This window comes from Camelus dromedarius, chromosome 31, assembly GCF_036321535.1.
Source record: "Camelus dromedarius isolate mCamDro1 chromosome 31, mCamDro1.pat, whole genome shotgun sequence".
In the NCBI taxonomy this organism is placed as follows: domain Eukaryota; kingdom Metazoa; phylum Chordata; class Mammalia; order Artiodactyla; family Camelidae; genus Camelus; species Camelus dromedarius.
Genome location: NC_087466.1, coordinates 17,143,113 through 17,154,411, shown reverse-complemented (window position 1 = coordinate 17,154,411; position 11,299 = coordinate 17,143,113).

Genomic DNA, 11,299 nt, shown 5'->3' with positions numbered 1-11,299 from the left:
AGGAAAATTGCACTTAGGAGAAGAAGGAGAAAGTGAAAGCAACAGATATTCACCTAATTTTCAATGTCTTTTACGGCTGACTGTAAACATGTCCAAATGTCCTCCAACCTACAAACAAAACGTTCACATCTTCCTTGAGCTTCTGCAGCTCACTCTCCTGCCTTTTGCTGCCAAGCTTCTAGTCTACCTTGGCTGCTCCACGTCCCGACTTTCTGTGCCCTCCTCAGTCCTGGACAACCAGGCTGCCAGCCCTGCGGGGTCACTCAGAGTGCTCTGGCAGTGGTCACCAACGACCCAGTGCCCTGTGCCCTTCCTGCTGTCTCTATCCTGCTTGGCCTCTCAGCCTCATACTAAACCACTGACCACCATTTCCTATGCCCCTGATAAGACTGGTTTCTGGACATCTTCCCAACTGGCCCTCCTCTGACCTCTCAGGCCACTCTTTTTCTGTTTCTTTCACTCCTGCCCAACTGCCGTCGCTCCCCAGGCTCTATCTTAAGCCTTCATATTGTCTTACATCTACACTCCCTTCTGGGAATTCTTTTTTACACCCATAGCCTTGGCCACACACAGCCAGTGATGAATCCCCAGATATCCCCTGCTCTGAGCTCCAGACCCAACACATCAGCTGCCTGCTGTTCATTTCCACCTGGATGTCCTGCAGGACCTTCATGTTCAAGTTCACATCCATTGCCCTTCTCCTCCCAGCCAGCATCACCTCGCTCCCAAGTCCAGATTGCCTGGGCTGAACGCCAGTTCTACTCTTTGCTAGCCGAGTGATCACAGCTAAGTTGTCTCACTTTTCTTTCTGTGTCTCAGTTTCCTCGTCTAGAAAATGGAGGTGATAACAGTACCTACCTTACAGGGCTGACTGAGGGTGTTATTTCATAATACTTGTCAAGTGCTTAGGACAAGGCCTGACACATGGTTGGTGGCTTAGTCTTAGGCAGAGGGGAAGCAGGAGAGTGATAGAAAAGAGGCCCCTGTGCTGGGCACTGGGTCGTTGGCATGACTGTTTTATTGATTAAAGTTAAAAAGATCTCTGTTCCTCCCCCTTTGGTGTGCCCTACCTCCACTCAAAGGAGCACCGTGTGTGTGTGTGTGTGTGTGTTGTGTGCACAGTGCCCACTGGGCTCCTCCACCTGACACAGGACTCACTGATCCAGCCCTCGGGAACTTGGAGACCATTTCCCCATCTGTTTCCACTGCTCCATCCCCACTGGCTTAACACCAAGCCACCACCTCTCACCTGAGCTTCTAAAAAGCCTCTCTGGTCTCCAGCCTCTGGTCCCCATCCATCCTTCCCACAAACACCCGAGTTCTCTCTCTAAGCTACCCTGCCAATCACGTTGTCCTTACAAGTCTCTCATTTCCCTGTCCTCTAGGAGATGAAGTCCAAATCTCTTGGAGTAGCAGACAAGGTCTTCGCAACCAGACGCTGTTCTCGTACCCTGCCTGTATGAGTTTCCTATTGCTGCTGTAACAAATTGCCATGAATTTAGTGGACTAAAACTGCACAAATACATAATCTCACACCTATGGAGGCAGAAAGTCCAAAATGAGTCTTAGGGGGCTAAATTCAAGGTGCTGGCCTGGCTGATGTGAGTGAGCTGGGCAGGCAGACAGGGGACAACAGTCCCTGAGGCCTGCGCCACCCCCGAACTTGGCTTTATGAGAGCAAAGCAGTTCCCTTTTCTGCTTCTATCCGTTGGGGCTGGATTTCTGACACTTGTGCCTGAGTGAATCTTGACTAACAGATTTTACCTTGGTCTACTGCTCTGCCTGCTGTAGAAACCCAGCAACGATGACCCCCGACTGCCCCGATGTGCCCTGAGTCTCCTCCTGTCACCTCTCCTGCTCCTCTCTGGAGGGAGTGATGCTGACAGGGGCAGCACTCAAGTCTGGGAAGCAGAAAAGAGGAGGGAGAGTGGTGAATTCATCTCCTTGACAAAGACTTTATGATGATCTGTGATGTGAAAGAAGGCCCTGAAGTGGCACTTGGGGGCACAGTATGTTAATCAAGACTGTTTCAGTGACAGAAAATCAAGAGAACCCAGGTTAAGAGGATAAATAAATAAAGGAATGGCATTTATTGGCTTCGGTAACTGCAAAGTCCAGGAGAAGGGCTAACTTCAGGCATGGCTGGATCCAGAGGCTCAGACAAAGACATCAGGGATTGGTCCCTGTCTCTCCCCTCTGCTTTTTTTCCTCTATTGATTTTATTCTCAGGTAGTCTCTTCCCACATGGGAGAAAAGATGGTCACCAGCAGCCTCAATTTTTTTTATTACCAGCAAAGAAGGGATGTGAGATGTATAGATAGTAAGGTCAGATAGAGTTGGAGACTCTCTCAATTAGGAATGCTTTACTCTGTAGTAATAGAACATCCGGCTAATGGGACTTAAATGATAGAGGTTTATTTCTTGCCTATATTCATTGTCTAGAGATGAGTAATTCCAAGGCTGGTTCTCCCTGCATGCGAGGGGCCCAGCTTCTTTGCTCTGCCATCCTCAGCGTGTCAGCAACATCGTCCCTCTGGACCACAAAATGGCTGCTGTAACACCAAGCATCATATCCTCACACAGAGGCATTCTAAGAAGGAAGGAGAGAGGGAGGGAGGAATGGAGAGAGGGAGGGAAGGAAGGAAGGGAGGGGCAAAAACTGCTTTCTCATTTTCACATTTTTCATTTCAGGGGATAAAATCTTTTCCAGAAATCCTCAACAGACTTACTCCTCCATCTCACTGGCTAAAATCAACTCACATGACCACCCCTGACCAACCTCTTGCACAGGGAAATAGGACTGACAGGATCAACGGTGACCAGTCACTATTCATCTCTTTGCTAAGAGAGCAGCACAACTGTCCAGACATCCGCCCTCTCTGAGTGTCTGGGGTGAGGCCCATCCCCAGTCTCGGGAGGTGAATCATGACTGTCCTCATGGGGCATGAGGGAAAGTCTCTTGGGAGGGCTCTGGATCAGATCTATGGTGAGATTGTTGAGCTGTTCATTTAACCAATCCAGAACGTGACCTACCTCCATTCTTGTTTTGTGAAATAATAAATCCCCTTACTGAGTGAGCCATTTTGAGCTGGAATTCTATTACTTGCAGCTAAAGGCATCCTCACAGATACATTCTTGTAACGCAGGCAGAATTTGCTTGAGGCAATACTTTCTACACTTGCCTTAAGGCTTCAAAGACAGAGGGCACGGGGCCTGCCAGCTCGCTCTGTCCTTCCAAGGTCCGTCCCAACTCCAGCCTTGTCCCTAAGCCTTTCCCCACATGCCCCGCCAGTTACCCTGCCCTCTTCTGAACCCTGTGGCATTTGTGTACATCCTTCCCATTGCTCTTTCCAATTCATTCAGTGTGTGTTCAGGAAAGCCCTGTACATTCCAGGGCTGTGCCAGGTGCTAGCATCAGGCCGGTGACCACACCCAGGGCCTGCCTTCAGTCCTGTAAAGTCCCCTTGGTTACACCCTGCCTGGCCTCCCTCTCTTCCTTCCAATAGTCCTGTGTTGAAAGGCTTCCCTGGGCCAGACCTTGTGCAGATGAAGGAAAATGGTCCCTACCTTCAAAATGCACACCGTCTAGCCGGGCCACCAGGGAGCAGGCTCAGGGCCACTAACACAGCCCAGAGGAGAGCAGGGGCGGTAGAAGCTCTCCCAGACGGTGCCCACGGAGCTGAGCACTAGCTCCTTCCATCCTCCCAACAATCTTGTAAGGGGCAGATGCTATTCTCCAATTCTGCAGGAGATGAAATGACTGCACAGAGATGTCAAGAAACTTTCCCTAGATCACACTGCCAGGCGGTAGCTGAGCTGGGATTTGAACCCACACACATAACCTCTGCACCACGGCAGCACCTGCCCAGGCTCGGCGGCTGACCTGCCAGATCTCTGCTTGTCCACAGTGAACTCCTTGCAGGCAGGGTCACCATGCTGCTCATCTGTGTCCCCCAGAGCACCCTGCACTTAGTGTGCACTAGCTGAATACGCCAGGAGATAATATTATCTCCTACATGTGAATATTGACTGAGGAGCTCCTCTCCTCTTCCTGTGTGCCTGACATTTGCTGAACTCCGTGCTACGCACTTTACAGGCTGTATTATCACCACCCAAGTTTTATAGGACAGGAAGGGAAACGCAGAGCGGGTATGAAATGGAACCAAGTTCACACAGCTAGTGAGGGGAGAAGCTGGGCTGGGAGCCCAGGCAGCACCCTGGCTTAGTTCCTTGCCGGTGGTGACAGCGCAGAATAGCGTGTTCGGAGGCTTGCCTCTCACTAACGCTCCCATGGAAAGAAACTTTCTTAGGCAGGGGATGTTAGAAGCTAGGAGGCGAGAGGCATGGGGTCTAAGTCTAGCTCTGTGCTGTGATGAGGTTAGTTAACCTTTACCCAGACATTTGCTCCAGAAAACTGGGGACATAGGAGCAGATGCAGAGCCTGGCTTCAGGGAGTTTCCAGTTACTGAAAGGAGATAGAAAAAATACAAATAAAACTTTGGCGCCTTGTCTTATATGTTATGAAGGGAGCCAACAGTAGAGACAAAGAACAACAGCCAGGGGTAGCTCGGGGGTCACCCACTGTTCAGCAGGGGCGAGGGTGGGGGACAGACTCTCCAAGGAGGGGGGACACAAGAGCTAAGACCTAAAGGAAGGGAAGGCCCCAGTCCTTCAAAGGGGTTGGGAGAGGCTTCCGCACAGTGAGAACAGCACACGCAGAGCTTCCGAGGTGGGAAAATGCTGGGCTAGTGAAACCTACGTGCTGCGGGTTGAACCGTGTCCCCCTCAAATTCCTGTGTTGAAGATCTAACTCCCACTGCCTCCAAATGGGGCCTGATTTAAAGTCTCTACAGAGGTAATCAAGTTAAAATGAGGTCACTGGGGTGGGTCCTACACCCAGTGTCTTTAAGGAGGGCGATCTGGACGCAGATGCACATGGGAAGCAAGCCCTGTGAGGTGGCAATGGGGCTGCCGGCGACACCGGGGACACTGGGAGAGGAAGAGGACCTGGAACAGAGCTGCTCTCAGCTCTCAGAAGGAGCCAACCCTGTAGCCACCTCCATCTCGAACTTTTGGCTTCCAAACTCCAAGCCAATACATTTCTGTTGTTTAAGCCATTTGGTTTGTGGCACTTTGCTACGGTGGCCCTAGGAAAGCTTCATGTAGGTGGAGGAGAGGGGAGTGGTATGAGGTGAGGTTGGAAGGGCAGGTCAGGGCTCAGGGGAGACTTTGGCTTTTACTCTAGGATCCAGGAAAACAACTGACTGGTCTCATAACTGTTGTACGCAGGGCAGTGATGCTGTGTAGAGAATGATTTGGAAGGGAGCGAAATAACAGCGGAAAGACCAGCAAGGGAGCCACTGCAGTTACCCTGGGAGAGAAGACGGCGACTCGGGTCGAGCAGTGGCCAAACGGGTGGAGAAGACAGAGGAGGTTCCACAGACATTTGAGGGCCAGGGCCAGCGGGTCCTGCTGATGGACAGTGAGGGGAAAGAAGGGAGGAATCAAGGCTGCATGCCTAGATGTATGAGATGGTTCTGGTTTTTTTTCCCTTTTTTTTGTTTTTGAATCAAAGTCTAGTCGGTTTACAATGTTGTGTCAATTTCTGGTGTACAGTGCAATGTTTCAGTCACACGTGTACATACATATATTCATTTCCAGATTCTTTTTCATTATAGGTCACTGTAAGATATTGAATATAGTTCCCTATGCTATACTATAAATACTGATTTTTTACCTATGAAGATGGTTCTTATTTTGAGTGAAAAGACCAGAGCTGCGAGGGGAGGAAGATTTGTCAGAGAGGATGAAAGAATTCCTTTCAAACACGTGAAGTCTGAGACACAGATGCCACATCCCAATAGAGACATCAAGCAAGCAGATGGATCTGTGAACCCAGAACTCAGAGCAGGGTCTAGGCCAGGGGTAAAAATCTGAGGATTTGACTGCATCAAGATGGTCTTTCAAAAACCCCAGGAGGTCGTGAGCTCACCTAAAGAGAGAGGAGAAAGAAGAGGAAGGCCAGGACGGAGCCCTGAGCATCCCCCGCTTTGAGGGGCTGATGTGACTGAGGAGAGGGCAGGACTGCTGATGTGAGGGAGAAAGCAAGGCCTGGGGCAGCCAGGCCAGCCCTGGAGACCAGGAGGGCCTTCCTGAGGAGACAGCGTTTGAAGTCAGGCTGCCTGCACACAGAGCGGTCGGCTTGGGGAAGAGCGAAGCTGTCAGAAGGAACGGAAGCAAAGACCAGTGTCAGTTTCACACAGTATCACAAACTGAGGGGGCTGAAGCGACAGAGGACGGTTCTCCCATGGTTCTGGAGGCCGGAAGGTCAAATCAAGCATCGAAACAGCCTTTCCCTCCCATCTCCTTGTTCTGTCTCACTTTTCTTGCCTGTTATCTGAAATTGTGCACAGTTGTTTGTTTTCAGGCGAGCTATGCTGGGATGGTTGTATTCACCATCACATCCTCAGAACCTAGACAGTATCTGGTACTTGTAGACCCTCAAGTTCACTGCTGAAAGAACAAATAAACCGTATTAAAAAAATATATGCCTAGAAAATCCTGGAAGAAATAATGATTTCCTGTATTGAGAAAAGGGTGCTCTCAATTTGCCTCTATTTTTCTGCTTTAAAAATAAAACATCCTATCTTGGGGGAGATGGAAATGTTCTCCATCTTGATTTGGGCAGTGACTACATAGATGTAGACAACCGTCAAAACTCGTCCAACAGAATGCTTAAAAGCTGCATTGTATTGTGTTAATTATATCTCAATAAAAAGTTTAAAAAACATACAAACATACTCGTATATTTTAAGAGACAAAGATCTTGCTGTTTTACAGCATTTAGAACGTGTAATTGTAAACAGGATAAAATAAGTGGAGATGTGAAAACGTAGCAAACATAGATATTGAATCTATATCGTAAGTTAAATGTGACTTGTGATAAAGTGAAAATAAAGAAAAAGCTCTTGGAAGATATTTGCACACACACACACACCCCAGTTTATACGTGCCAAATTAACACTGCTTCATAATATCACTCAGTAGTTTATAAAAATCTTGTTCTAGGCCCTCTCTCTCCCCTGTTTATTCTGTTAATAAATTGGAGCCACAAATTAAGCCGATCCCTCCAGAATCTGAAGTTTCCAGTTACCGTTTATGCCTGTTTGACTGTGCCTCTGGGGGCAGTAACGGCGTCTACACGCTCAAAAGAAGGATTCCTTGGGGTCTAGACAGTTTTGTTCCAGAAGCAACTTTTCCAGCTGGGGAAGCACCTCTGCTCCCATGAAGCTGGATATAAAAGAACAGAGACTTTAGCTTCCTTGGTCAGTGTGGCCTGGGCTCTGAGCCCTGCAGGGTGGAGGGGCCATGGAAGGCGATAGAAATGAAGCCAGCCCTCGGGTGTAGCCAGGGTGGGGTGGGGGGGAGGGGGAGCCCTGGCATTGTTTTCTTCCTCCTTTATCTGCTCTGGCTCAGGCCCTGCTAAAGTGGGAGAGAGGGCAGGGAGAGGTTGGAAAGTTCATGAGGAGAGAGTGGGTGCACAGAACCACGGTCCTCACACAAAAGTAGTCTTAACTCTGTACTCGGCTCTTTTCCCAAAGCAACCACAAAACAGGGTCCACTGTCCCCACGTGAGCAGAGCCTTAAGAGAGGAGTGATGAGGAGCCCAGATTCAGGGGTCAGACAACGCTGAGATGGAGCGCTGCCCCAGCTCGTGTCAGCTCGGGGACCTCAAGCCACGGCTGAACTGTACCCCCCTGAGCCTCGGTTTCCTGATTTGTAAAATGGGATACCTCTACCTACCTCACAGGCTGGCGCTGAGGGCTGAATGAAACAGTGTAAAGCAAGCACTCTACACAGTAACTAGTCTGGGACTTGGTTTGCAATTCAAATGCGAGCTAGACTTGGAATCGAAGGTCAACAAAGATAGGACTTGCTTCCGCTTCTAATTCTCAGCAAGAGCAAGGTGCCTCTATCAGCTTTGGGTCTCACCAAGTAAAAGAGAGGTTTCAGGTCTGCCCTCTGGGTTGCCTACCTGGAGTAACGAGCTGGAAAAGAGGTCTCTCGTGGGGGTGTTCTTGTAGTCCACTTGGGTTCACACCAGAGAACAATCATCCAATCAGGGCTTTTTTAGCGTCAATTACCTCCCTTCCCACAAGAATGTTCTCTCAGAAGGTGAAAAGAAAACTCGTTTTAAGAGTTCACCAAAAAGGCAGCTCTTTCCTGAGGGCTGACAGAGAAGAGAGGGGGTACTTGGTGTGGGTTATCTTAGGGGATTATTCTGGTTCTGAAAAGCAGTGGAACATTCTGATTTACAACTGTGAGGGGCAAAGGGGCTGCTGGGAGGAAAGAGGATCCCAGCATCCCGGAAAAAAAGGAACAGGAGAGAGCTTTAGCCTGACTCTGGCCAAACAGAGCCAGGAATCTCGCCAAAGAGAGAGTGCAGGATTGGCAGCAAGCAAGCGATCCTGCATAGACTTTTAGGAAAGATTCTGGGCCACAGCACGGGGCCTCCTCGCTCGGGGCCAGGAGAGTTCTGGCAGCAGCCCCCGGCCCGGGCCTGTTCCCACATAATTGAAGTCGAATGTGCTGGGGGGAGGGAGGCCGGAGGCGGCAGAAGCTCAGCGTTCTGCAGTTGGCCCTATTTGGGATCAAAGCCAGTCAGTGTTGATTTTCTGCAGCATGGAAACAAATGCAACGAAAGCTGTTTTCCTGCGGCCTGCGTTTTGAAAGGAGGCTTTTCATTTTTTCCCCCAAGGACAGGTGGAGCAGGGAGGTGGGGGAGCTGTGACGTGGCTCTTCTATTGCGGTCCCTTTGGCAAACCGTTTTGGGCTCATAGTTTCCGAGTGAGCAGAAACTAATCAGAATGTGTGAGTGGGCATAGCTACGATTAAGGCTAAAGTCTTTCACAAAAGATAATTCCTGGAAAATGCTGCTAGAGGACCCGCTGGCTGTGTGTGACAAGTCACAATTTGCTCTGTTAGAGTGTTTCCAAGAGAGCAACTCTCCTGATTCCTCCTAAAATTTTCCATTTCTCCTTCACTTCCAGGTCTTTGTCCATGATCTGTTCCTCTGCCCGGAAATTAGTTCCTTCTTTTTCGGTTAGCACTGCAGTCTTTTCGTGTTAAGCATTATGGTAATGATGTAAAGTGATAACACGCAAGTTTCTCAAGTGGTGGAAACAACCTCGTTCTTTTGATGGCACTAGGCTTCTCCCAGTCCTCTAGGGAAAGTCTGAACTTTGGGCCCATTGGGCCATATCCAAGGGACTGAGAATTCAGAACCAGGAATTGATGCAGCTGTAGGGATCTCAGTGTGCTTTCTCTTTAAATGAGGAAACAAATATACAAGGTTTGGTCTGGGACCTGCTGCTTCTTCCAGGCAAAAGATGGCCAAAGACTTCTTCACCGAGGCCAAGTCAGAACTGTTTTTCCTATTTGACACTTATGTTCAGTGTGCTATAGGTTCACTTTTTTCTTTTGAAAAGAATTGCACCATCACTCGTGTTACTCTAGATTTATCCTGGGTGTCATACACCATCATCCAAGACCTTGCAGGTGATTTCACCCTTTGATTGACCCCCCCCCCCAATCCCTGGACAAGCCTTTTGGCATTTATTCCGAGAGGCTGGATCTGAAAGGAGTTTTGGGGTCAGGGAATTTAGAAAATGGTCTGAAAAGAAGCAAAGCTGCTTTTGATCACTCTGTGTGCTTGGCAGTTAGCCTTGGAGTGACAAATGTTATCTGCACCAGCACAGCTCCAAGCCAAGTACCAAAACCACATTTTGTAGATGATTCCAGGGAGAAGTTTCTGATCCCAAGGAGTTCAACATTAGGGGCCAAAGACCACAGTCATCTCATATAAAACAACAGAGTGGTCATCTCTTCCTGACCTTCTTCCATGCAGCAAGAATGCAAAATCCAGATTAAGAACCAACTCACAGTCTCCTAAGCTTCCAGAATTATAGTAGGGGACTGCTCAGTGTTCATGGCAAGTACACTAGCTACAGTGTTTCTGAAATAGTTTTGGCCTCTTGAAGAACAGCTTTCAAAATTGACGTCTGACAGAATCTACTGTCCTTAAGTGACTGAGCCTTCTGGGGAGGGCATGTGAGTTTCAGGGATGCAAGGTAAGAAGGGTTGGTGTCAGGTGGTAAATGGTGGCTGCTTCATTTACAAAATGAAAAGAGGGTGATAAAGACGCTGATTATGACATTAATTAGGCTAAAAGAGGCCACAACCCTTCTCACCCCCCAAAAAAGGTAAAAAAATAAAAGAAGCCTTTTACAACTTCCCTGCAGTCCCCACATGCACAAATGCAAAGAATGCTTTTACACATGTGCGGGGCTGACTGCAGTACTGCGTTTGAAGGTGGGAATCAATTTCACATCATCACAGAGGAGCCACTTGGCTTTGGCTCTGGGCAAAACTCAGGGTTCCTAAAGGGAAAGCCTTTTCTCTCAATTACTACTTCACTCTTTACTGTCATTTACAATGTTTAACTTTAGAAGCTACATCTATTGGTATACACAGATGTTCTAGGACTCCCATTTCAGGAATTTTCACAGGCAAGAATGAAGACTGGCCAGCAGCAGAGGCCTGTCAGAGAACACTTGGTGGCTTCCTAAACTCACTTAAGGTGCTGGCCAGGTCTCTGGGTTGTTTAGATGCCCCCCAGCACAATTAAAGAGCAGGAGCTGGGTCCTAAGAAATTCCTGAAAAATTTCTCCTCTGCTGCCAGGAAGGAAGTTACACAGCAGATTCACTGCGACAGTTAAATCAGCATTATCCTGGAGAAAACAGAGTAACTTTCCTCAAATGTTGTAAGAGTGACTTTCCTTTTTGAGATAAGCCCATGGACTTGATCACAACAAGCCAAAATCTGCCACCAGCAACGTGGCACCGTGCGCAGCAGCCAAATCTTACGGGTTATTTTGTAGCTTGTGGATCCCGACTGCACTAGAAGAGGGGTTTCCAAGTGATGACAGAAGGTGGTTCTTTGCGACTTGCCAAGTTCTCCATACTCTACTGGCTGGCTGTTTGAATCAGTTTCTTAGCCCTTTGGATGAGGACAACCTCACCGAGCAAGCAGGGAGGGGAAAGTCGCTTCAGGGCTTGATCTCACCCAGTGGGTCCTAACAAGTCACACCTGTGGCAGTTTCCAAACATGAAACAGCCTCAGCTTGGTGTAGGGCCTGGAAAAATGGCTCAGGTGTAGACACTGACTGCTTTTAGTTTGCAAAAGAATTGTGTGCTTGGGTCTTCTCTGACCCCACGCCTCCAAATTCAGAGAATTTCC